The sequence below is a fragment of the Periplaneta americana genome, chromosome 9, assembly GCF_040183065.1.
Source record: "Periplaneta americana isolate PAMFEO1 chromosome 9, P.americana_PAMFEO1_priV1, whole genome shotgun sequence".
Lineage (NCBI taxonomy): Eukaryota > Metazoa > Arthropoda > Insecta > Blattodea > Blattidae > Periplaneta > Periplaneta americana.
In genome coordinates, this window is record NC_091125.1 from 59,069,947 (window position 1) to 59,096,393 (window position 26,447).

Sequence of the window (26,447 nt, forward strand, 5' to 3'; positions counted from 1 at the left end):
TACCATTTGATTTGTGTACAAGATATTATGTTCAGTTTAAAGAAAAGTGTGTAAAATTGTATTACTTACTCATATCTCAGTTCGTATTTTATTATTAGACGATCATCTCCTTGCAGATATAGCGTACCGTACCTGAAAAGATAAGAATTTCACATTGAAACGCACAAAAAAATAAAAGTATATTATTAATCTGTGAACACTTCCTTTGTTTCAAACCTATAGTAGCATTTCAAATACGAATTATTAATAGTGGAATCGACACTGGCATTTTACGAAAGCTTTTCAAACTGTTATCATATTTATAATCCGCCTGCCGTGGCGTGACTTTCTATGAAGGGCTAAGGCCGATCAGCCTACTGCTGGGCTCACGCGAACATGCCTCAGCAGAGGTGAACGATCATCTAATCCAAATAACGTTAATGTGTGGTCAGCATTATCATCTCCCCCCCAACGTTATAGCTGGTTTACTAAACCTGTTTTCGATACCTGTTTTAGATTTTATTACAATAATGTCAAAAAGAGGAAAAAGCATAGCAGCGACTCCACCAAGAAAGCATAAAGTCCAAACAATTTCTTTTTTCACTGTCGCACTCGCAACGCCAATGGTGATTTGGTTTGTAATAATAATGTAATGTAATATAATGCAATATAATTTTGAAATATTTCTTGAAAAAATGGCGTGGGGTTCCAACTCAGGTGAGCTCCCTCTGCGTACGCCACTGGACGGTCTTCTTGCGTTAGAATGGCAGTAGAGAAAACCAGTCGTGCACCTAAGAAAGGTAGATCGGGAGTAATTCTGGCAACTGCAATAGCGAGCATGCGTGGCAAGACACCTCGCGACTTCCGCTACAGTGACGTAACACAAAGAATGAGGAATGCGACCAGTAAGTTGTTGTAAGGTGCTCTACGATTTGCAACGTTGCTAGTTGTTGGTTTAGAGACACGAAATAAATTGACGTTGCTGACATATACATATATATATATATATATATATATATATATATATACTAATAATAATAATAATAATAATAATAATACTAATAATACTAATAATAATAATAATAATAATAGTCGTCGTCATCATCATCATCATCATCATACTTTTCGATTGCTGGTAAAATTCATGTTCTGGGAATAAGTTAATTAAGTAGTAAAATATCGCTGCAATCGAAAAGTATTGGGAATAAATTTTAATAAGGAACAAAAAAAGGTTTCTGCCCAGGCAGGATTCGAACCACGAAAGTCTTAGTCACCAGTCTATCGTGCTCTGGAGTGAACAAGACTCTGAAATCAGCTACAAGGGTCGGTCCACTACTGTACACGTAGGCCTGTATGTATAATTTATTGTATATACATGCTTAATATCTATTTTCAAATTGGCAAAACTTTCGTTCGAAACTGACAAAACTAGTAAGGATAGCATTTCGTAGAGACAATACTTACTTTACTTGTGTTGCCAATACGCCTATGTATTTTGTTCAGCGTTAACTTCAGTTGTTAAGTCTTTACATTTATATTCTTTAACAAACTCATGTATTCACGGCCATGTTTTTGTTAACATTTGCTAATGAAGCTTTTCATTAACTTTTCACATTTTTAACTGCGCATATGTGGTAATGAATAATCAACTGAACAATTAATTGGTGTGCGGTCCAGCACTTACACCGTTCTATAATCTATTGCACTAATCCCTAGTTAGATGCACTCTCTCCACGTCGGTCGACTGTGCTGAAACTCGCTGTATAACCAGAGTGTATGCACACGGCCAGGTCTCTTTCACACGTTGACGGCCGATTATCGGAGAAATAGTAATGATCATAGAAATGGAATGGGGAAATGTTGACGGAATATTGTCGATGACTATATTGGGGAAACGGAAGGACCCCGAAAAAAATCCGCCATCGCCAACTTGTCCGCGGTCTGATTTTTCAATAAAAATTCCAAGCCTGACCGGAACTCGAACCCGGACCGTCTACGTGACAGGTTGATGGTCTAGAGCAGGGGTCTCATTTACGACTATAGTTATCAATAAAATGTTTATCTAATCTTGCTATGTGCAGTACAGCCGTGCAGGATGATAACAGAACATGAAAATTACACCTATTGTATGCTTATCATAGAATGGAGCAATTAGAAAGTTGTTCAACTTTCGGAGTTACTCGTATATAAAAATTACACTTTTCATTTAGCTTTTCGATGTATAAGTATGAACAACGAAAACTGAAGGGCACGAAGACTATAAAAGATACATTTAAATTAATGATATAGTTGAATATAAACAAATATGTACAGGGACATCATTTTATTTTTACTTCAATTTTTATTGTACCTGAGTTTTGGAATGTACTTCACTCCCACCCCTTCTACTAGTAAACTTCCAACCGTTCACGACACAGAGCCGAGGGCGCGTAAGCAGTACTGAGTTACTGAGTATAGTACGTTTCAGAAATATGTTCGCGTTTTCCAGTGACGAAAGAGCTTTCAATATTGAATCATATTTTCGTACGGGTACTGTCGTCCGTTTCCCTATGTCGCATCCCGGTTTCCCCCACCTGCTTCTGTTCGCCCCTTTGTAAAGTCTAGTAGCTGGGCTATCTTAGTTCTTTTCTGAAAACATTAATTTCTGTTAGGAATTGGACGTCTACGTAATATTATTCAAGTGTTTAAAATAACTTAAATAAAAGGGCCTCCTTAAGCAATTAACTGTCACGTGATTTCCCCCCCCCTTTCTACAACCCTGCGACAAAATCACTTGAACGGACAGTAGATAGCATTTCTGAGTGATTTTTTCTTTTCGGATCGGGCAGAAGTGAAGATTGAATTTACAGTACGTAAGGTACTCTTTTATAGAGTAGGTACAGAATTATTTCAACATGAGTTACTCGTACGAAGGACGAAACTGGTAATTGGAATTAGGTACAATAGTCTATAGTGCGATAATATGGACAAAAGAACTGAAGCCTGTATCGAAATGAACGGCCACCATTTTCTAAAATGTGTTTAAATATCCATATTAAGATTATTTTTCAATTTAACTTCATTCTCTATATAGTACGCTAATGTGCTGTAACAGTACAATATACACTGCATAATTAATATTTCCGAATGGATAGCTCAATTCGTGTGTAAAACACTAAGTGTTAATACAGTACTGTGTTTTGATTAAACAAAAACCTAATGAAAATTATCAAACTCAAAATTGCGATATTTCCTAGTTTACATAAATGGATGAACTACTTTTCTTCCCTCCTATACCTAGTAAAGTGATTTGTATTTTACGCCAGTATCATCGAACTCCATCGTGGAAAGGGTAGCAAACGGTGTTTCCTGTTTCAATCGTTAATAGAAAGGTATAGCCAGGTTAATATTAAAAATAAAATGATGTCCCTGTACAATAACAGCATATGAATCATCACATTAGTTTCTGTTACAGCCAATAGGTCTCCGAAGAACTTTACGGTAGTTTTTACGTAATTATTTTAGATCCGACTGAATTAAACTAAATTATACTTAAAGAATTTCGTACGACTTTATGGGAACGTGCTAGCTCAATCTTTTTAAAACTTAATTCTTTCCATATTTGCAAAATCTTCCTTTATCAATGTTTTTGGCATTCTTTATTTTTTTAAGTTTACTCAACAACGCTGTATCAACTTATTTAGCGTTGATGGCATTAATGATAGCGATATGGTATTTGGCGAGATGAAACCGAGGCTTCGTCATAGATTATCTAACGTTCGCCTTACGGTTGGGGAAAGCTCGGAAAATACCCAACCAGGTAATGAACCCATGCGATAAATAAGCTAATGTATAATGTTCATGACTCTATGCTGCATAGATTTACATTAAAGCTCTTTGAGTGTTGTGAGTCCGAAGCGCTTAAGTTGTTAGTAACAAGGGAAATTAATAAAGGCCTACAGTATAGGGTTATTAAAAATTAACGGTTATTAAAAATTAACGAACATAGTTGAAATTAATATCATATCTAAAGAAATTGACAATCAAGATGAACTAAGCGGCTATGGAACGTATGAAGAGCGGAATTTAGTTACTCTGTGCTAAAACAATAAAATTGCTTCCATTGTTATGGTGTAACAATTAAGCTTAGAAAAATAAACTAAATAGACTTTTGTTAGTAATTTTGCTTGTTAATACACACATTGTCGTAGTTTGAGATTTCTTTTTTTCCTATTTCATTTGCTGTATCTTCGTTACAATAAAATAAGATATCACAGTTTGCGTAATGAAGAATTGCTGGATTTACGATTTTTCTTCGAATATTCTTCTTGATCCAATTTCTTATTTTATTGTAGATTACTCTTGCCCTCGTTTTCCCATAGATATTTTAAAATTACACAGTTTATAGATATTAAGTTAAAATATTGCGTTATGTTTTATATACCATTCTTCGTACTTGTATCTGTTGACGACACACAGATTATTTTGAAATAATTATTTTCCGAAAGAATTCGTTGATGTGTTTCTTCTTTGCATTCAATGCAAAAATGTATGAGACGTTTTATCGAGGGAATTCACTACGTTTGACCAACCTTTTCATTTTATTTTTTTTCTGTAAATGAATAGACAAAAATAGTGTACGGAATGTCGACGTCGGAAATTTTGTCAGCACTCCTTTACAGAAGTTCGCATCAAACCTGAGGATTATTAGAGAACTGAATATGAGAATTATTTCTTTAAAAATATTTATTTTTAATTGCTTATTTTAGTATAATTATATTACGTTTTTGCGTAACAATACAAGTAATAATAATCATTATTCCAATTATCCATCACGAATTATGCCATTATAAACCTGGCCCGCTTCCGTACAGTTGTCGTTTCAGAGATCTGCCTGGTTTTCAAGATCCTCTTGGTCTGTGAAACACCATCACCTTTGAGATTCTCTGTTGTACATTATGGATACATGATATATCCAATTCGACTTATAATTGTTAATTTGGTCTTCAACTGATTCAACATTTAATCCCGTTAAAGTCATATTCCTTTTCAAAATAAAAAGAATATATCCTGCTGTTCTAAGAAACTACATTTCAATGGTTTGCAATCTTTTGTTATCTATTTTTTTAGAGTCCAAATTTCACTTCGATATAAAAGTAAAGGAAGGGCTCATAAATGATACCTTATTGGTATCACTTATGAGGTTCCAATCAGTCTTCAGACTGTTGCCATTCCACTTCATTTGGAATTTTAACGATGATCTTGACAGTTGTGTTTATTTTAGCTTTATCCTTCTTGTTGATATCATTGTTTGAACTACTATATTTTCATCCTCTAGAGCAGCGGTCAACAGCATAGTGCACTCTCTAGCTAGCGTCTCTGACCCGCAGGTCTCATATAGCACCTGCGTGCATCCGTGGCTGCTGGCTGGTATGCTTTCTTTTGCACGACGCATATTGCGATTCCCTCCTTACTCTTTACCCATTTAGCGAGTGCTGACGACCACTGCTCTAGAGTCTAGAAAATGCTTTTAGGCCTAATTTTATTTTCCAGTGCTTGCTATTAAAAAATAGTAAATTTTGTTTACCGTTTTAAGATGGTATGACGGCCTAGGTAGCATAGTCGGTATAGCGCTGGCCTTCTATGCTCGAGGTTGCTAGTTCGATCCCGGCCCAGGTCGATGGCATTTAAGTGTGTTTAAATGCGACAGGCTCGTGTCAGTAGATTTACTGGCATGTAAAAAAACTCCTGCGGGACAAAATTCCGGCACAACGGGGACGCAGATATAACCTATGCAGTTGCGAGCGTCCTTAAATAAATCATAACTTTTTTTGAAATGGTACGAGAAATTCTTGGATGAATTGATTTTACAATCCCGAAAATTTCCTTCATAGAACGAGTATGAAGGACCTAACGACAGAATTTATCACGAGTGCTGCATTTCTTAATCTTGTAACAGGAAAACAGCGCACGTAGCTAAATGTGAGCAAGCCCATAAATTGATTAGAAGATAAATTTCGTGCTATTGTACCACACCACTCAGGCATGCAGCGACAGGTTCGATGCAATCGCATGGTGAAAGTAGGAGAGATACTTGCACTCCGTGCATTCTGTTTTGAAAGAAAGAACTAGGCCTCATACTACTTCGCCTTAGTTCAGTTTTCCACGTTTTTTACAATGCATTTTTATTCACTTAAATATATTCTGGATGACAAATAATTGTTTTGTCAGTCTACTAACTGGCCTGTGAGGTAAGTTTTATTTCCTTGTATATTTTTCAAGAGTGCCATGCATCTTGTTTTTTATTCATTAGGCTATACAAAGTATGCAGTAAAATTATCTTACTGCAATTCTAAACATATGTTTTCTATACGTTTACGGAAATCAATGTTTTCAGCATCCACTACCACCACCACCACCACGCCTCGTCTTCGTCATCTTCACCACCCTCGTCTTCGTCATCTTCACCACCCTCGTCTTCGTCATCTTCACTCCCTTCGTCTTCGTCATCTTCACCACCCTCGTCTTCGTCATCTTCACCACCCTCGTCTTCGTCATCTTCACCACCCTCGTCTTCGTCATCTTCACCACCCTCGTCTTCGCCATCTTCACCACCCTCGTCTTCGTCATCTTCACTCCCTTCGTCTTCGTCATCTTCACCACCCTCGTCTTCGTCATCTTCACTCCCTTCGTCTTCGTCTTCTTCGCCACCCTAGTCTTCGTCATCTTCACCAACCTCGTCTTCGTCATCTTCACCACCCTCGTCTTCGTCATCTTCACCACCCTCGTCTTCGTCATCTTCACCACCCTCGTCTTCGTCATCTTCACTCCCTTCGTCTTCGTCTTCTTCGCCACCCTAGTCTTCGTCATCTTCGCCACCCTCGTCTTCATCATCTTCACCACCCTCGTCTTCGTCTTCTTCACTCCCTTCGTCTTCTTCATCCCCTTCGTCTTCTTCATCTTCACCACCTTCGTCTTCGTCATCTTCACCACCCTCGTCTTCGTAATCTTCACTCCCTTCGTCTTCGTCTTCTTCATCCCCTTCGTCATCTCCTCCACTTTCGTCACCTTCACCACCTTCGTCATCTTATGATGGCCCGTTTCGCTCTCAGAATTCATTCTTCCATCTTATTCTGGAACGTAACGACGAAAAATGGTTTTTGGTATGCTACCTGTCTGCCTTTCAGACATCTATTCTTAATTTTTGGAAGAATTCTGTTAATATTCAAGCACCTGAGAATGAATATATCCGGAAATGGTAAATGTGAAATAAACTATTTGCAAAACAACCATGGAAGTAGAAAGTAGCCGATAAGAAACCTGTTTAGTATTAGTTTCTGATTTGCCAAAATGGTAAGACTTGGTTTACCTGGCTTTTCGAGGACCGGATTTGAAACTGATCCACGCACCTAAGCATTCATTGGCCCATTGTGCGCTATAAATGAGACGTTTTTTTTTTAATTTTACGGGTGGCTCGGGCGCATTCGTGAATTCCACATTGACAGGTGGGTCATCCTACCTCAATCCTGCCAGAGCCAAATCCCATCTTAAAATGAGTACTTGAAATCCTTAAGGACCAGGAGCCACAAAACCTTAAATTCTACTTTGTACCAGTATCGTAAACTTTTACTACCTCGAATGGCTCCGTCCTAGTCTATTTTTAACTATTGCAGATGATACACGAAATAAGTGGAAGTAGGGTATTGGCACAGTCTAAAATATACAGTCACGAAACTTGAGTTTATGAGGGTACTAGGAACAATAGACTGTGCAAGTACTATTTCGCATTGTCTGTAATGAGGCAATATTAGCGATCCTATTGGTTAGCAACTATCTATGGATGCATATTTACTACGTATTGAGCTTCGTGACTGTATATACTAGACTGTGGTATTGGTGGAATGAAAGAGGAGGATGGTAGTACTCGAAGAAAAATCCTTTGAGACGTCACCACAAATTCCATCACGATCAAGCCGAGGATCGAACCAGTGCTCCTGCATAGCACTATATCCACAGGTGCATACAAAGTAGTCCCGATGTTGTGTGTCTTGAGTTCTTAACATGTGTATAAACTTTCCATATTAATGCCTGCTTTGTAGGTGAATAGTATTAGTGACGTAAATACAGTACCAGTATTTTCATATAGAGAGGAGAACAATGATCTGAAGCTTCCATGATAAATGTTTTACGCGCACACGTAATGGAGAATACGAAAGCAGGAAAGATAATATACTCATATGACTACAAAATGGGTGCTGTATATAGACATTTCGTTAGCCCGCGCTACGAGCGTGCTAAACTAGCCCCGGCTATCGACTGGTTAGTTGTATAGGATTCATATTAGGCCTATATCATATCGCTAACACTGGTTTATGAATACGAAAAACGTTAGTTCGCTGATCTTCCACCGGAAGCCCGCGCTAAGAATGTCTATGAATACGGCCCATAATGTCTTATTTATCAGAATTAAGCAGAAGGTAACACCTCACGTGGAACTTGACGAATTGTTAAAATGTATAAACATTTACATTTGAAGCCCAATTCATAAAATGTTCGATTACAGCTTCCCATTTCAAAGGGAGATATGGTTATTCAGAAAATAGTAAAACTTTTTTATGATGATCCGTTTTGGGTTCAGGTCTCGTAAAGCCAAGCCAAGTCACAGGTAGGAGATTCGTGATCTGATACGCTCACAGACGCGGAATGAGGAAGAATGCCATGACATCGAAGCCACCATGCAATACCGAGTTTCAATTAACATGAATTTCCGCTTCCAAGCATGTTTAGACATTTAAGGCAGTCATGCTAAACAAATTGTGTGAATTCGCGTATGATGCATGACTTCTCGGACACCCTGTACAATAATGGCAATGACTTGACCCATTCTGATTCCTTGCAATGAACGTATTGCCGAAAGGCATTTCATGACTCTCGTACAAGAAATTTGGATCTCTGCACTCCAAATATAGCCTATATAGTCTCAATGATCTGTACAGCGAATGAACCGAGTTACAATAGACAATTTTTTTCTTTTACTTTCTGGTATAAAATTGCGTAATCAGTGAAATTCATTGCGAAACTGTATAAATGAGAAATATGAGGGTAAAAAATTTTGAAGCAATATTCAATATCACTGTTCAGTCTTTGACAAAAGACAAGGGACAATAATCACAGGAAACAAAAAGCCAGATAATATGCAAAATAACTTGAAAAATATACATGCAGTCTGATGAGAAGCATCTGTATCATAATGAAATTTCAAGAAGGAAGGCTTTTTGAATATTACTAACTTTAAAATATGAAGTAACACAAGTAATGATGAGTACTTCACATAACACACTATTCTCAACTCAGTTGAAGCATTTAACTCGTATCAACAGCCTACAGATAGTATTTGCATACGTAAAATGCGGTTTGATAGTAGACTATCATTCACTGCATATCTTATTAAGCAAGCAAAATCCAGCCTATACATGCAAATTCAAAAGGTCTTTGCCTTTGAGAAATGTGACTTTCTTTACAATATATCTTGGAATAAGCTTTATAAAGTTCTGGCTACGTACTAAAGGAAAGTAGTTGTGTTCGGTGATCTCGTTGGATCCAATTAAAAGAGTGAAACACAATATTTGACAGCATTAAATGTTAGCATACTCCTGTAATTTAATAGTTTATTACAAAATAGAGTCATTAAATTGCTTCTTTAATGCTTGAAATATTCAAATCAGTCCCTAACAGTTAGTGTCAGTTCTGTGACACATAGGCCTACTACAAGCGATATAAGTATCCACTGGATGACTGCAAGAGTCCAGATCAGGGGCCCGTTTCACAATCTTTGCAAATTACAAATTAACAATTTACAAATAACAAGTAAAAGATTACAAATGTTTGTAAATTGTGTTTCACAATGCTATTTTATTAGTTTGTAAAGTTTGACGAACTTTACAAAATCAGCTAAAGAAATTTACAAATATGCATTATTGGTTACACAATATCGCCAACGACAGTTTACAAAAATCGCTAAGGAGCAGAGCTAAATTCGCTGTATTTTTACTATTATCGATACATATGTTTATATTTTGTACTAAAATAGATTATTCTAAGCTGCTGATTCATATTTCACCAACAGAAAATATAAAGTATTGTTAAAAAAAATTTAAAGTATTTAGATTTTCATATATTGGCGACAATGGAGTTTCATGTGATGTGATTGGTCGAGTATACCAATACGTCTATTACTTAAATGATCAAAGTTAACACCAAATTCAGTCAAATAAGTAAATAATAGATTTGGTCCACGTACAAATATGCAATTGATAAAATAATTACGATGTCTAACCACAAAATCAGGTTAATTTTTCGTGTTGATCCATCAGTATTTATTAATGTTTCAACCATAACCTCACAAACATTAGTGATCCCATCAGCAGCATAAAAATTCTGTCCTATAGTAAATAACATTTTGGTGATCAAAAATCTGCCAAGAATTTAAATCTTTTAACAACATCAACTACCCTGTGGGCACTTTTGCACACTGATATCTTAGAAATTCCGTGCTTATCTGCTAACCCACGGAACTGACAGCTAGTATGCATCCAATGCAAAACAATACAGTTCTCGCTTTGAAGTTAGGGCATCACTTTTCCCTTTTAGATGTTGGACGTGATGTCCCGTATCTTGTAGGAGAGATTCCAGCGAAACGGGACTCGATACGACTTCAGAATACCGCGTAAGTAGTGTCGGTATTGCATTATTGAATTATTTATTTTTGGTGTAGGGAACTTCTTTATTAAGTGAGAGTATTTATTAAATACAGTCTTCGTAGGCCTATATACAGTACATACTTACGCGGTATTCTGAAGTATAGCGCGGGACTCATTCGAAACCTTTCATTAAATTTATTCAATGATACGAACGTGTTATTAATTCTTGCCCGGAGAATTTTACGTATACGTCTTCGTCTGATTAGGCCTAAATTCATATCTCCGTCTGAGTCATTAGAACTCCTTAATAACATCAAAACTGCTTTAGTTTAATTCTTAATATTATCCAGTTACTCAAAAATTAATTTAATAAGTATTTCTTTATTGAATTTATTCATAATTTGTTTCAATATCAAACTTTACACATCTCAGAGGTATTGTAGAAAATGTGCTGATTTTACAAGTAAAATTTACACGTTTGTAAAATGACTCTTCATTGTGAAACAGAATACTTGTAAAGTGAGCAAAATTTAATTTGTAAGGATTTGATTTCCTTTGTAAAGTTCAACATTACAGTGAAACAGAAGTTTACAATTTACAAGCAAAGTTTACAATTTACAAAGATTGTAAACATTGTGAAACAGGCCCCAGTTCTTCAGTTGTTTGGTGTGGGCCAGTGTAGGAGCTTCTTTCTATTCGTTATGGTAGGAGTATGCAGTGAAAGGGTGATTTGTAATTTTTATATTAGACAAAGAAAAACATATGTAACTATTTTCCGGTGAGTACCTTTATTAGCAGTCAGTTCTGAAATAGTTAAATTCTGTAAAATACGTAAAATGTGTCAGGTATATTTATGTTAACAGATATGAGGGTGTGAATATTCAATATACTCTTAAAATCAGTAATAAACATGAGAGTTAAGGGATAACAAATAGAAAATTGGTTTTTATCAGTTCTGAAACGTTACTGGACTGACATGTTTATGGATAAAATAAAATTTTCTTTTAAATAATAGTGGGTAGTTATGTAACACTGATCTACATATTAACAATAATGAACTCAAAAAGAAACTAAATAAATACATAATTTAAAATATATGTGAAACGTATCTCGGCGAATCCAGAAATGCATATAGAGTGTTAGTTGTGGAGGCCGGAGGGAAAAAGACCTTTGGGGAGGCCGAGACGTAGATGGGAAGATAATATTAAAATGGATTTGAGGGAGGTGGAATATGATGGTAGAAACTGGATTAATCTAGCTCAGGATAGGGACAAATGGCGGGCTTATGTGAGGGCGGCAATGAACCTCCGGGTTCCTTAAAAGCCAGTAAGTAAGTAGGGTCTAAGTGAAACGTATCTCATTTTGTCCGATTATGTGAATTTTAACCACAGCACTCATACGAGCTAAGAGTCAAATTTTAATATCCTACAAAGACATTTCTTTTGTTTTTATAATATATAGTCCTTAATTAGAAAAAGTACGTCAATTCCCATTCATGCATTTAAATTTATTTCTATGATCAGTGCTACTAATTCTACGACGCTTTCTACCGTAAAATACTCGATTTTCGTATTCTACCAGAACTGCCGGATCAATATTCTACAAGGCCACAGTTCTATTTCCCAATTCATGTTGTCTTAACTTTTACTCACTTCGTTTGGAAAGCCTGAAAAATATACCTCCTTGTTCCACTCCACTCCCATTTATGGAATGTACGAGAAATGCAAATACATTTCACCTTACAATATTTTTGGAAACTTCTTATTTCATATAAAGGTTTACTTCAAGGATGACTGAAAGTTTAGTAGTGAAGGAATTGTTTGCATTTGAACTGCAGGCACGCGAACTCGTGGGCAGCAAAAATGCTGACTTGTTACGTTGTAGGGAACTTAATTATGTCAGTATTTTGCAGTTCATTTTTGCAGGAGTTGGCTAACCAGTTAAATCAGCTACAAACCCAGTTCCTGGCAGAGATCGTGCCGCTGAGTCCCCTTCTCCCGCATTCCTGCACTTCTAACGGAACATTACTCCACTTGCATCGAATTCATACTCATTAATGCAAGCGATGCTACTAGATTTCATCTCGCGATTCGCAGTTTCTGTACGATAAAGATGCAAAAATGCTTATTTAATTCCGAATGTGTGTGTAACATCAGTCGTAGAAGAGAGACTACCTCCACATAAAAACGACGATCACCTAGGTGAAAAGTCAATACTCATAATAATAATAATAATAATACTCATAATAATAATAATAATAATAATAATAATAATAATAACAGCAATAACAATAACAACAATAATAATAATAATAATAATAACAGCAGCAAAAACAACAACAACAACAATAATAATAGTAGGAATAATAATAATAATAATAATAATAATAATAATAATAATAATAGTAGGCCTAATAACAGCAATAATAATAATAACCATAACAGCAATAACAATAATAATAATAATAATAATAACAACAATAATAACAATAACAGCAATAATAATAGGCCTAATAACAGCAATAATAATAATAATAATAATAATAATAATAATAATAATAATAATAATAATATCAGCAATAACAAGAACAGCAACAACAATAACAATAATAGCAATAATAATAATAATAATAGCAATAATAATAATAATAATAATAATAATAATAATAATAATTTACTGAACTCTTTTTACACAAAATTGAAAATATATAATTTATAATTAGCTCACAAAGCTTGTGCTCGGGAGTATTTTTGGAAAAGTAAAGTAAAATTATATACATTAAGCACATTAAAATAATATACAGGGTGGTCTGAAAGTTTCTCACCCCCTAATATTTTGAAATAAATAATCAAAAATAAGAAATATTAATTTTATTGTTACAGTGTCTTAAACTTACAACTTTTGATGATCTATTATGATTTTTAGTATTTGGTGTGGCGTCCATTGTTGCGGGCATAGACCGTCTCGTCCCAGAATCGACCGACTCGTCCCGACGTAATTTTCGGTGTGTTAATTCAATACTCCAACTCGCCCCCACCTAAATCTCGGCGCGTTGATCCTACAGCCCAACTCATCTCGGGTGTGCAAGAAGATAAGAAACCAGGTAAATACTCAATATTCTCTTTCACTTTGTGCAGATTTGGGACTCCGCAACCATTTTGAAGGTTGGTGTTGTTAAAAAGTTTGTCTTTCATGAGTAAAATATTGTCCAGTTTATAAAAAAAATGCTTGAAAGAAAATTACTTGAAAATAAATAAAATCACATCCTTAAAAGTAAACAAGGTCTCATTTTAACTGTAATTATGCGACATTATCAATACAAATTGTAGGCATGAGTATTCCCCATTCTCATACTTGACCGGGACCTTTCTGATAAATCCAACTTTTTGCTGATATGAAGCGGATGTTTAAAAGGATCATTTATGCTGTTACACTTAACATAGATATTTGATTGAAAGTCAAGTAGAGCTTTTATAAAAGTGGCTATGGATAGCAGTCATTTTTTATTTATTAATGGGAAATATTGTAAGACTGTTTCATCGATATATATAATGTTACTTACACTAAGATTAATTCAGTGGAAGTTTCTTTTAACATTCTCATTCATTTAAGTTTAAAAAGTTTATTTCAAGGCAATGGATCTCTGAACTTCTATATTTGCAGTCCTTTGAAAGTGAAATTTTTATCATGCATTATAGGCGATCTGGGCATGCATTGTATAAATTTTCATTCTGATATCTGAATTAATTTTAAAGTTATTAACTTTATCGTATTCATTAACATGTACAAATAGTTCTAATATTCATAACTGAAATTATATCTCCGTAATAAATTTTCTTCTATTGCTATTACTCTATATGAATAAGAAAACTGAAATATACTTTTTGCATTTAGAAAGCAAGTTTTTGAGGAAAAAATACTGTATTTAACTTTCTAGTTCCTAATTTTAAGTTTTATTTTTTAAACCATTACGAATTCGAAAATTGATGGTCACAACATTTCAATTTGTACAGAAAAATGATAAATCAGTTTATTTATAACATATTTATGACCTTCTGTGCAGTATTTCAGGCCATTTGTAGAAAATCTTTATTTTTCAAGTATTCTGAATTCTAAAACGTGCCGAAAATCAGAAAGTTGAGAAAACCAACGACAAATAAAAACATGTACATCACAATATGTAGTCTATTCACCATAAAACTGCCTAGCTCCGTATGTTGAGGCTTAAGTGACAAAGAGGTGAAAAAACCACAGATAAGGAAATGTGAATCATTAAACTGTTTTTGAAACAATCAACGACATTTTAAAGAATTTCCATTATTTTCACCGATCCATCATCTTAAATCATAATTCATGTGTATCTATCTTCAAGAGAGGAAAGATTTTATTTTGTCTTAAATAAACTATTTTAAGAAGATTTCCATGGCTTCTCTGGTTGTCCGGCGTACATATAGAGAGTTCATGCGGCGAAGAATAATTTGTATTTCCTATTTACTTATTCTGAACATTATTACCTAAATTGGTTCTTTAGTCATGATTATATGGAATTTTGAATTCGCGAAAGAATGGAATTTTGAAAGACATAATCCTAAACAATTCGTTACAATGCACGTATGAAATAGGAAGTAAGTGCAATTTAGATTGTAATTTTTATTTAAGAGGTCAGAAGTCTATCGAGTTCGGTGAACTACTTGAATCATGCATCAAGTTTCTCCAGGCTGTAACGTTATCTCTGAATCTCTATGGCCAAGTTTTCAAAGTCTCTGAAGAGCCGCGACCGGTCTGTAGCCCGTATTTTAGCCAACATTGTCATTTGAGATCTGGTGTAAGTTTTCGTTCAATTATTTATTGAAGTAGAAAATACTATCGGTTTACATAATTTGTGGGTTGTATTCTGACTCTTGAAATTCCTAAGCTACATTTTCAAAACGATCATACCAATTAATATAATAATAAAGTGTATTATTATAATTTAAGGAAATAAAGACTATATTACACATATTTTTTTCTGCTGCTTCAATTTATACATTGCGTTCTCAGATATTACACCTAGCATCTTTTCGAGAGAATTTTATTGCGATGGTTGCGGAAGTTAGAAATATGAAAGACGAAATGAAATCCAGGCAGTAGATTATGCGCGATCTTTATTCCAAGGGTTCTGGATACTTTTCTTGGTAAGTCCCTTCGTTCGTAATAATAATAATAATAATAATAATAATAATAATAATAATAATAATAATAATAAATAAAAATAATATTTATTTATTCGCCATTTAATAATTAAAATTACAATAGGCTTTGTTAAATAGAAACATTACAAATTAAAAATTGATTATAAATTACAAATTAAAAGACAAGATCTTTCTGCTCTGCATTAAAGAACTCGTCAACAGTGTAAAAAGCCTTATCAGTTAACCACTTTAAGAGAACTTTTTTTTAAAACGGGGAAGAGCAACACATTTGGAATTAACAGGCAAGACATTAAACAATTTTATTCCCAGTTTTCCAATTTTTCAGTGCTTTGGAAGTGCGACAATATTTAAAACACAAATCATCACATAAATGGTTGATCTTCTACAATATCCACATTTTCTCTTATAAAAATCAGGCAAGTAAAGATATAAATTCCAGGAAAAGTTAGTATTTTATATTTAAGGAATAAGCTTTTACAATTATCAGAATGAGATTTTCTTCCCATAATACGTAAAGCTCTTTTCTGCAATATAAAAATCTTGCCGATACTAGACGTATTGCCCCAGATGTGTACATATTACAATAAATGACAATGAAAGAGACCAAAATACAGATTCATAATAACTTGTTGACTTACACAATTCACAAGTCTCCGAAGAACGTACAAAACTCGAGACAGCTTATTACAGACAAAAGATTCATGTTCATTCCATAGTGGCTTTGATCTAAATTGAATTTAATATACTTTTTACCACTTTCCTCAACGTATTCCAATAGAAAATAGAACTGACAACAGCTTTAAACCGCACGATGATAAAATTAAAAATAAATGACAATGAACTAAAAACTATTACTACTCACTTTACAAAATTAGATCTTCAGATCCTCCCTAGTAATGCACTTAGCGCTCATAGGAGCCCTGTTTAATTTTAGTATAATATCATATGCTATGTTTGTTATGATAAATTCATAAAATAAGATAATAGATATATGAAACTGAAATACATAATTCATATAAAGTTATTTCAAGAAAAATACTGAAAGTCTGATTATGTAAGATTTACGACTGAATGTATAGGGCTAATATAAAGTAACTAACATAACTGAAATTAATATAATTTCTAAACAAATTTAGCAATCAATATTAACTAAACGGCTATGGGATGTGGGAAAAACGAGATTCAGGTTTTCTGTGATAAAACAAATGCTTTTATTGCTATGATAAAACAATTAGGCTAATCTTCGAAAAACAAACAATTTTATCTTATTTCCCTTGTTTTTTTATTACACAAATTTTAAAACTTTGAGAAAAAAGTTTTTAATCTTGAAACAAAAATTTATTTGGTGCAATGTTTTAATTTTTTTAATTTTTATTTTAGTTGGTTATTTAACGACGCTGTATCAGCTACTAGGTTATTTAGCGTCGATGAGATTGGTGATAGCGAGATGATATTTGGCGAGATGAGGCCGAGGATTCGCCATAGATTTCCTTGCATTCACATTACGGTTGGGGAAAACCTCGGAAAAAACCCAACCAGGTAATCAGCCCAAGCGGGGATCGAACCCGCGCCCGAACGCAACTTCAGACCGGCAGGCAAGCGCCTTAACCGACTGAACCACGCCGGTGGCTACAATGTTTTCATGAACGTGGTAGAAACTACATTTTCGGATTAAGAAGATTTCGGACAAAAATGCTTTTGAAAAGCGGCCCTTGTACCATGCTTTCTTATCGTGCATTAATTAAGGAGTTTGACGGAAATGGTTCAGTTCACGATAACATGAAATTGGGAAGATCAAGAATTAGTGATATTCACATTCACGTTGCAGAGATTCTTCATGAAAGCCAAAGCATAGCTAAGAAAGTACGTTCAGTCAGCAGTGCTAATGTGCAAGCAGACGCTTGCAAATGACATACAACAATGTTTGAAAAATTTTATGTAAACTCTAAAAATGTATTCTTATAGAATGCAAATGACGTTTGAATTGAAGAACCGGTTATGAAAAGATAAAATAATTAATACAACTTTTCATTACGTGTACTAGCTCAGATGGAGTTCAATCGGAATAGTTCTCTCGAATACTGCCAACAGATGAGGCCCACTTTACTGTCGGTGATGGACTCAATACTTAAGCAATATCATTGTCGAATACGGACAACAGACAATCCACGTGCACAGAATAAATCCTATTCTTAGCACATTCCATAACCGCTTAGTTCATCCTGATTACTCAATTTGTTAGACAGTTACATTAATTTTTTATGTTAGTTGCTGATTTTAATAACTTTCTAAAGAGTATTTGTTATTTCACACTCATCAACAAATTACGAACTTCAGGAACATATTGCAATAACATAGACTACTGGTGAACACATTGAAAACTTGAATGTCTAGATTCGAATGATCAATAACGTGAAAGTGACTTTCGAAAACTTCTCTGTGGCCAGTCGTGGACAGAAGATATTATACATTTTTAAATTCTCAGCTTAATTTTTGCAACTGTTCGGTAGGTTTTCAGTTGTCGGTCTTAGTATAATAATGGCGGACACAAAACTGAGGCATTTAAAAGCCATTATGCTTCTTGGATTGCACAATGTAAAGATAGAAGAAGAAGAAGAAGAAGAAGAAGAAGAAGAAGGAGGAGGAGGAGGAGGAGGAGGAGCATATTTATTTAAAATGCAAAGAGAAAGATGAAAAACTGGAAACGAGAAGAAGTTGAAAGAAAAGGAAACGAGACGAAAATCAAAGAAAAGGAAACTAGACGAAGATCAAAGAAAAGGAAACGAGACGAAGATGAAAGAAAAGGAAACGAGACGAAGATGAAAGAAAAGGAAACGAGATTAAGATGAAAGAAAAGGAAACGAGACGAAGATGAAAAAAAATGAAACGAGACGAAGATCAAAGAAAATGAAACGAGACGAAGATGAAAGGAAAGGAAACTAGACGAACATCAAAGAAAAGGAAACGAGACGAAGATGAAAAAAAATGAAACGAGACGAAGATCAAAGAAAATGAAACGAGACGAAGATGAAAGGAAATGAAACGAGACGAAGATGAAAGGAAATGAAACGAGACGAAGATGAAAGAAAATGAAACGAGACGAAGATGAAAGAAAATGAAACGAGACGAAGATGAAAGAAAAGGAAACTAGACGAAGATGAAAGAAAAGGAAACGAGACGAAGATGAAAGAAAAGGAAACGAGACGAAGATGAAAGAAAAGGAAACGAGACGAAGATGAAAGAAAAGGAAACGAGACGAAGATGAAAGAAAAGGAAACGAGACGAAGATGAAAGAAGAGGAAACGGGACGAAGATGAAAGAAAAGGAAACGAGACGAAGATGGAAGAAAAGGAAACGAGACGAAGATGAAAGAAAATGAAACGAGACGAAGATGGAAGAAAATGAAACGAGACTAAGATGAAAGGAAAGGAAACTAGACGAAGATGAAAGAAAAGGAAACGAGACGAAGATGAAAGAAAAGGAAACGAGATGAAGATGAAAGAAAATGAAACGAGACGAAGATCAAAGAAAATGAAACGAGACAAAGATGAAAGAAAATGAAACGAGACGAAGATGAAAGAAAATGAAACGAGACGAAGATGAAAGAAAAGGAAATGAGACTAAGATGAAAGAAAAGGAAACGAGACGAAGATGAAAAAAATGAAAGGAGACGAAGATGAAAGAAAATGAAACGAGACGAAGATGAAAGAAAAGGAAACGAGACGAAGATGAAAGAAAAGGAAACGAGACGAAGATGAAAGAAAAGGAAACGAGACGAAGATGAAAGAAAAGGAAACGAGACGAAGATGAAAGAAAAGGAAACGAGACGAAGATGAAAGAAAAGGAAACGAGACGAAGATGGAAGAAAAGGAAACGAGAAGAAGATGAAAGAAAATGAAACGAGACGAATATGAAAGAAAAGGAAACGAGACGAAGATGGAAGAAAAGGAAACGAGACGAAGATGAAAGAAAAGGAAACGAGACGAATATTAAAGAAAAGGAAACGAGACGAAGATGAAAGAAAAGGAAACGAGACGAAGATGAAAGAAAAGGAAACTAGACGAAGATGAAAGAAAAGGAAACTAGACGAAGATGAAAGAAAAGGAAACTAGACGAAGATGAAAGAAAAGGAAACTAGACGAAGATGAAAGAAAAGGAAACGAGACGAAGATGAAAGAAAAGGAAAAGAGACGAAGATCAAAGAAAAGGAAATGAGACGAAGATGAAAGAAAAGGAAACGAGACGAAGATGAAAGAAAAGGAAACGAGATGAAGATGAAAGAAAAGGAAACGAGACCAGGATGAAAGAAAATGAAACGAGACGAAGATGAAAGAAAAGGAAACGAGACGAAGATGAAAGAAAAAGGAACGAGACGAAGATGAAAGAAAAAGGAACGAGACGAAGATGAAAGAAAAGCAAACGAGACGAACATGTAATAAAATGAAATGGGAGGAAGATAAAAGAAAATGAAACTGGAGGAAGATGACAAAGTGGAAACGTGAAGAAGACGAAGGAAAAGGAAACGAAAGAAAGATGAAACAAAAGAAAGCGAAAAGAAGATGAAATAAAAAGGAAACGAAAGGAAGATGAAAGAAAAGGAAACTAGAGGAAGATGAAAGAAAAGGAAAAGAGAAGAAGAAAGAAAACGAAACAAAGAAAGATGAAAGAAAATGAAACGAAGAAAGATGAAAGAAAATGAAACGAAGGAAGATGAAAGGAATGGTAACGAGAGGAAGATGAAAAAAGGAAACTAGAGGAAGATGGAAGAAGAGTAGTCTAAGTCAAGAAAAGGGAGAATGGAAGGGAAAAAATAAATGAAAAGGGAACATTACATTTTGCAATGTGTACAGACTTTAGTTCCACGACTTGAAAATATAAACAAAATAAATGGGAAGTACCTTGACAGCAAAACATCTTTTCTTGCTACAACCAGTGCAGCGACAGAAGGAAATACCCGAAGGTCAAGGAAAATGCATAATCATTACATCTCATCCGTCACCAATAATGACGCAATAAGTGATTAAAGACGTACGATTAAAACGTATACCTGGAACATAGTAGTCCTGATTATGCGACCCACATGTTGCGCACGCAATTCATTTCATTAATGTAGCTTTATGGGGAGATGTGATTAAATAATTGGTGGTTAAATGTCGCAGACTGGTATTTGCTGTTCACCGCTCGTGTGGTATACTTAATTATAAATCTTGCCTCCTTCTCGGAAATGTGTGTTTGACTCCTGGGGCGAGTATCTGAACCTTGCATTATAGAATTATGCATCTTCAAGAAGTTTCGTAACATGTAATTATTTTTTTATGCACGTGACTTACAACAGTTTGCGTCATAGTGGAGTTCGTCGAAGAGGAATACTTGCAGGTTCAGGTTTTTCCATTTTGTGCATTTTGGAATTCTCTTAGGTATCAGATAATTTATAACTAAGTTTTTGATTTAGCTGCACTAGCATCTTGTGTTTATCATTATGTACCTACCGTATATTAAACATATAGAAAAATTAAAACCTGATTTACAATTTTATATGCATTTGATTCTTCCATTTTCCAGGATATTTATACGCGAAGAAGTATGTTCTATTTAAAGCTAATGTTTACTAAAAACAAAATTTTCGTTTACTGTAAGGGGCATGAGAATACTTCAGTATTTTATTTTAATCGGTTATTTAACGACGCTCTATTATCTACGCGGTTACCTTCCGTCGATGGAATTGGTGAAATTAAAAATATATTTTGTCAAGATGAGTAGCAAATGGTGAAAACCCAAACAAGTAATCAAGCAGTATATTATGATAAAAGTGATTAAAAGAATTTTAGTTTTCTCATTTAAATGTGCAGAAATTTGATCCAAACAAATGTAACTTTTAGTTCTGCAAAGGAGTTTTAAAATGTTACTTTTGTTCGGAACAAATATCTGCACATTTAAAGTACAAAACTAAAAGTCAATCAATCAATCAATCAATCAATCAATCAATCAATCAATCAATCAATCAATCAATACAATAATAATAATAATAATAATAATAACAATAATTATTATAATTGTTATTATAATTATTATAATTATAATAATAATAATAACAATAACAATAACAATAATAATTATAATTGTTATTATAATTATTATAATTATAATAATAATAATAACAATAACAATAATAATAACAATAATAATTATTATTATAATTGTTATTATAATTATAATAATAATAATAACAATAATAATAACAATAATAATAATTATTATTATAATTATAATAATAATAATAACAATATGCTCAGTCACTTTAAGAGAGCAGTGTATAATAATAATAATAATAATAATAATAATTATTATTATTATTATTATTATTGTTATTATTATTATTATAATTATAATAATAATAATTATTATTATTGTTATTATTATTATTATAATTATAATAATAATAACAACAATAATAATAACAATAATAATAATTATTATTATAATTATAATAATAATAACAATAATAATAATAATTATTATTATTATAATTATAATAATAACAATAATAATAATAATAATTATTATTATAATTATAATAATAATAATAACAATAATAATAATAATAATAATAATAATTATTATTATTATTATTATTATACACTGCTCTCTTAAAGTGACTGAGCATATTGGGAATTAAATAAATGACTTTCTGAAAAACGCTGTAAAATGTTTCACATAAAAGAATTGAGAATAAGATGCTTAGGAAAATATTTGGGGCTAAGAGGGATAAAGTCACAGGAGAATGGAGAAAGTTACATATCGCAAAACTGCACGTATTGTATTTTTCACCTGACATAATTAGGAATATTAAATCAAAGTGTTTGAGATTGGCAGGGCATGTAGCACGTATGATCAGGATAGAGACCTATGGCGGGCTTATGTGAGGGCGGCAATGAACCTCCGGGTTCTCTAAAAGCCATTTGTAAGAGGTTAATGATAGTAGGGTTTATATACACGATGATAATTATATTCCACTCTAACACTTTTTAGCCAATTACTAGGTTTATTGATGTTCGAATGACTATAACAATCGATAGTGTCATGCTGCTCAAAACTAATAAGCAATAGATTTTTGCCAATTAATTCAAGTGTATAATTCCAATATCATGGAAAGTTTAAGGAGATATGCTAGCAATCAAACGCTTACATCAAGCACACAATGTTAACATTGAGCCGTCATTAATTATAACAATTGTTCTCTTAATTACTACTGAAGTGAGTTTGCAATAAAATGCATAATGTATAATTTTGAAAAAAAAAAATAAAACCTTACGTATAGACTATGTTGATAATAATTTTCAAAATAAAGACATAATTTACACATTTCACAAAAAGTGATATTAATCTCAAATATTCATATGTTTTTATTACAAGGAGGGCAATGTCTTTGATTTTTCAAATATTTATCAATGAATTTCATATTCCAAAAGGCTTGGGATATGACGTATCTGTAGCCTCTGCTTTGAAAAAAAAAAAATGAAATGCACTTGCAATGCACTTCGCGTGGAAATTGAAATTATCTAACCGAATACCACTCGTGGTGATAATTTTCCGTGATAATTTCATTTCACTTTAAACCCATGTTTCTTTGTGACGAGATAACCTTCGTCTCGAAATAATTATCATGACAAGAAACATTCGTTAAACTCAACGAAATTATTAGAAAACCTTTTGTAATTGGTTATTTTACGAAGCTTTATCTATCAAGTGCTATGGTAAACTAGCGTCCGACTGTGAGTGAAGTGAAGCTGATAATGCCGGCGAAATGAGTCCATGGTTCAACATCGAAAGTTCTCCAACATTTACTCCTAATGGGTGGAGGATTTGAACCCGGGCCCGCTCGTTCCACGGTCAGGCACGCTAACCGTTACTCCACAGCGGTGAACATTAGAAAACTATTAGCACTTGCAGTATTACTGTCGATAATTTACTGAGAAAATGGCGACTAGGCCTATATCAAGAACAGCAATCTTATCTACTACTGTATATTTAACATTCTGGTGTCGTATGTTTAATGAGAATATTTAATAGTTAAAGACTTTATTTAAAACTAAAAATAGATACTATAAATTACATTTTATTGATATACGGCCATGAAGTGGAAAAAAAAAAAAAAAAATGTCAGTGATCACAGGATCTAAATTTTCCTTTTAATTAGTCTATGTTTAAATAGCATTACTCCAAATGACTTATGTTTCACTCAACTACATATTTTTCTAAGAAGAAGTCACTTTTAACAGGTAGAGCTCACGATTCCTCTCGGCATGACTTTGTTACATAAGTATATGTTACACAACACAGATTATTTAAGAAGGAATTTACAGTATTTCAGGAAGATATTGAGTTACGTTGCATCGGTTTAACAATCTTTACAGCCAACGGCGTAGCTCAGTCGGCTAAGGCGATTGCCTGCAGATCCGAAATTGCGCTCGGGCGCGGGTTCGATCTTCGCTTGTACTGATTACCTGGTTGGGTTTTTTCCGAGGTTCCCCTAACCGTAAGGCAAATGTCAGGTAATTTATGGCGAATACTCTGCCTCATCTTGCAAAATATCATCTCGCTATTACAAATCCCATCAACAATAAATAACCACGTAGTTAATATAGCGTCGTTAAATGTCAAATAAAAAACATTTTTTACGAAGTGGCTAAACACGAGAGACAAATTAGAATATTTTGCGTTTCTTTGCTCTATACCTGATGAGTGGTAGTACACCAATAATAAATCAGAGTCTAGTTCACGTTACACTTCAAGCCTTGTTTTTTCTGAACCGACGCATGCGAGTTGAGAGATGCGAGGCCCGCTTCGCACAAATCTGGACTACACGAGAGATAGTGAGTGGTTTCTATGTCTGCGAGGTACGCAGACGTCGCACCTCGCAGTTATAGAAACCACTCACTGTCTCTCGTGTAGTCCGGATTTGTGCGAGACGGGCATCGCACCTCGCAACTCGCATACGTCGGTTCAGAAAAACCAAGGCTTTATTCTACTGCTGACACTGAAACAGTCACCGAGTTCCCCATATACCACTATGCCTAATTTTTTTTGTGAAATCATATGAAGTTCTTAGTGTCTCAAACCGTGTTTGGTACTAGAGAAGGGCTGCTTCGACCAATTTTTGGTGCTGCAGATCATATACGGAACATCTTCGTATCTCTGCATCAGCTATCCAGTGAATAATAGATGAAGGAGGGCGCTTCGAAAGCTTAAATAACTTGAAAAAATATTTATTTGCCCTGGTATGAGTACTGTAGTGCTCAGCGGTTCATTATGTGGGATTTTATGTGGAATCTATAAGGGTAAACTTCAAATTCTTATAGGGATTTTATTCCAGCAATAGAGAACAACATGCACCGTAATTCACTGGCCATGTGATCAACTATGAGCAAGGCCCAGAACACGCGATTCCTGAGAAGAAAGAAAACTATTTGTCTGTAAGTCATAGTCCTATGTGACTTTCTCGATTTGTAGTTGGAAATACTAGTTCTTCGGTCACAGCAGAGAATCCGTGTTTACATTAAACATTATAATATTGTACAGTATAATGTTAATTGGTTAATTTCACTCTAACTTTTCATTCCAGCAGAATTGTAATAAATCTTTACCTGAATTGTACTACAATGGCTCCAATGACATCGTTATAGTTTGGCGGGAAGAAATGCTTTTCTATGGTTTTCATGTCCCTGGCAGTGCTCATCCTAAGCCCATATGTAGCATTTTCTCGATCGGACACTTGAAATTACTTTTTTTTTTTTTGGTATGGAGGAGCCCGAAGATTAACAGCGCAGTCTCTAGTGAATTTATTGAGTCTTATTGATTTTTGAAATCCGAACGGTGGCACTTTTTTAGATATCGTGATTTATATATATTGTGTCACCTGTCGATTCAGCCTGTACGTCTCAAGGTTCCGGTAGAGAAGCACTAGAGTGCTCTCCCAACCCTCGAAAGCGTGCAATGTCTCCTCAGAGTGATGTCATCTGAACGCCACACGTTGGAACGTTGGGGTATATTTGCTCAATCTAGCCGGCCAAAAGTCGATTTAAATTGTCTCCGGTAGAAATTAATTACTACATGAGACAATTGAATAGTTAGGGAACCACACAGCATCCATTTTCCCTCCTATTTATTATCAGCATAGCACTCCAGTCAGTCGAAATTCGGTCGTCTCTGATAGTGCAAGCACCTGTTCTCGACACTGTGTGATCGTGTATACTCAGGGTGAATTTTGTTTCGGAAAGCGGTACATTTATTAAAGCTATGAATTGTGCTGAAGAGGGTACATGAGAATATACGTAACGTATTTTAATCACAACTGCATTGATTTTTAAGCAGTTAAAGCTCCATTGAAGAAGTTCATCTGTTAGTAATTTATGTGCCAGTTTCAAAATTAAGTCGAAAGTATTTGCTATATTTCAGGGTAAGTCCCGATATTTCTTTTTACATAATAAAATGATAAATGTTTTGACTCTATAAAATTAAAATAGTATCCGCAAATTCGCGTGAATATACTCATATTAGACCAGTTAAATTTTATTAGAGCCTATTCAGATTTTCTCAT

General features: G+C 34.2%; 1 protein-coding gene across 3 annotated transcripts in view; it reads right to left on the reverse strand.

Moving 5' to 3' along the window:
• The window catches only part of LOC138705964 (protein dimmed-like), a 330,385-nt gene that overhangs the window by 206,543 nt on the left and 97,395 nt on the right, over positions 1-26,447 (reverse strand). The window contains exon 2 of one of the 3 annotated variants that reach the window (XM_069834784.1): positions 70-132. The exons of the other annotated variants lie outside the window; for them this stretch is intronic. The gene's annotated coding sequence lies outside the window, so the exon portion shown is untranslated. The remainder of the gene's footprint in view (positions 1-69; positions 133-26,447) is intronic. 3 annotated transcript variants of the gene reach the window in all.